At 47.6% G+C, this 2,357-nt stretch overlaps 1 non-coding gene across 1 annotated transcript; it reads left to right on the forward strand.

Moving 5' to 3' along the window:
• Positions 1-1,171: 1,171 nt before the first annotated feature.
• On the forward strand, positions 1,172-1,244 carry TRNAR-CCU (transfer RNA arginine (anticodon CCU)). The gene has a single exon. It is a non-coding gene; the product is annotated as a tRNA-Arg (tRNA).
• Positions 1,245-2,357: the final 1,113 nt, after the last annotated feature.

Genomic DNA, 2,357 nt, shown 5'->3' on the forward strand with positions numbered 1-2,357 from the left:
ATTCATGAAGAAGGCGTTTTCCAATAATTTTTTAAATAGTCACACTTGTTTTGTTTGCTTTCTTCCAGGAAGGCGGCACTGTTTTGGAAAAGGAGGGGGAGGGGGGAAAAAAGTGAGTTCATTTCCTGAGTCTTTGAAACGTTTCTCCGTAGACAGAGCATCGAGAAGCTGTGGCCCCAGGTAGAGAGAGCACAGGGCCGTAGCACACAGGGGGCGCAGAGAGAAGCTTGGCCCCCACCCATGTTCGTTAAGGGCCAGCGGCGGGGAAACTGGACTCAGCACCGAGGGGCCATGGAAGGACCTGGGGGAGCAGGTCCCAACAAATGTCATTCAGACCAGCTGTTTTGGAAAGGGTCTGTTTGTCCAAGGAAGGTTGGATGATTCAATCAGTTTATTCAAAGGAGAAGGCAGGAAATGGACCTGATAATCAGGGACCCAGGAGAGGGTTATGGGAGCTGCCAAGCCCTGTCACCATCCACAGTGATTTTGGAACCCAAGAAGACAAAGTGTGTCACTGCTTCTCCTTTTTCCCTTTCTATTTGCCATGAAGTGATATGATCTTAGTTTTTAAATTTGACTTTCAGATCAGTTTTTTCACTCTCCTCATTCACCCTCATCAAGAGGCTCTTTAGTTCCTCTTTGCTTTCTGCCATTAGAGTGGTATCATCTGCATATCTGAGGTTATTGATATTTTTCCTGGAAATCTTGATTCCAGCTTGTGATTCATCCAGTCCAGCATTTCACATGATATACCCTGCATGTAAGTTAAATAAGCAGGGTGACAAGATATAGCCTTACCGTACTCCTTTCCCAATTCTGAACCTGTCAGTTGTTCTGCAGTTCGCGGGGTCGCAAAGAATCGGACACGACTTAGTGACTTAACAACAACAACAAACATGCTTTTCACATTTGTTATTTCACCCCATGAGCAGTGGCATTGTGCCCACTCCGCAGGGAAGGCGGGCAGGCTCTGGACAGTACACGACAGACCCAAGAGTATCCCACTCTGCCTGTGATAAAGCCGTCTGTCCTGGTGGCTGTCTTAGCCGTCTGTCCCTCTGCTTCAGGGCTGTAGCTAGCCTCATGTGCAAAAGGCACTGTAGGGGTGAGTCAGCCCGTGTCTGTCTGTCCATCGATCCCACTAGAATAAAACCTCCACAAGGAAGGGACTTCCCTGGTAGTCCAGTGGTTAAGACTCCACACTCCTGATGCAGAGGGCCCAGGTTCGACCCCTGGTCAGGGAACTAAATCCCACATGCTACAATAAAGGTAGAAGAACCTGCATGCCTCAACTGTTAATAAGACCCAGCGCAGCCATCAGATCAAATAAGTAAATGTCTACATTAAAAAAAAAAAAAAAGGCTGTTACATATACAAGTCTCTCTCAACAATCGAGAATTTCATTATTGTGTAAGACTGAGGACTCCCCAGGTGGTGCTAGTGGTAAAGAACCCGCCTGCCAATGCAGGAGACGTAAGAGACGCAGGTTCGATCCCCGGGTCCAGAAGATCCCCTGGAGGAGGGCATGGCAGCCCACTCCAGTATTCTTGCCTGGAGGAGGGCATGGCAACCCACTCCAGTATTCTTGCCTGGAGATTCCCATGGACAGAGGAGCCTGGCGGGCTACAGTCAATAGGGTCACAAAGAGTTGGACATGACTGAAGTGACTTAGCACACACGAGCACTTCAAAAAACAAGATTATGTTCCATTCCTGGGTCACACAGAATAAATGCGGAGAAGCCTCCCTCCCTTGGATCAGTGGCCTTTGGGAGCCGAGGCCAGCAACGGGGGACTCTGTTTTCTCGTGGGCAGGACACATAACACACAGCAGAGACGCGCCAAGACGCCAGGACGGGCTCTCCTACCTCCCACCGCCATGCTTTCCAAAAGGCCATTTGGCTCCAATGTATCATATGACTTGTTCTTAGAGTTACATTTTAACTGACAAAGTTTAACAACAACTATGACTTATGGCCTTCTAAAATTGGCAGCAGAAAAATGAACTGAGGAAGTAATGGAAAAAAACCACAAGTGAAGACACTCTGTAATATGCACAATTTCTGTTGTGTTTTTTTTTTTCCTTTCTAAGCATGTATATGTGTGTGTGTGTGTGTGTGTTTTCGAATGGTAGAAAATATTTTCCAGATACACTGCCCGGGCATTTCCAAGCACGTATTTATGCCAAGTTTATAAAAAGCAGCTGCAGACAGGGTTGACCGAAAGGGTTGCTCTGCTGTCTGGCTTCCAGAAGGTGCTTGGATCCTAGCTCTGTCATCAGGACATGTTCTTACCTCCTAAAACTCTCTCACCTGTGTCCTGCTCCCGAAAGAAGACAAACCTCTTTGGGGGCCCCATG

The sequence above is a fragment of the Bubalus kerabau genome, chromosome 1, assembly GCF_029407905.1.
Source record: "Bubalus kerabau isolate K-KA32 ecotype Philippines breed swamp buffalo chromosome 1, PCC_UOA_SB_1v2, whole genome shotgun sequence".
Taxonomy (NCBI): Eukaryota; Metazoa; Chordata; class Mammalia; order Artiodactyla; family Bovidae; genus Bubalus; species Bubalus kerabau.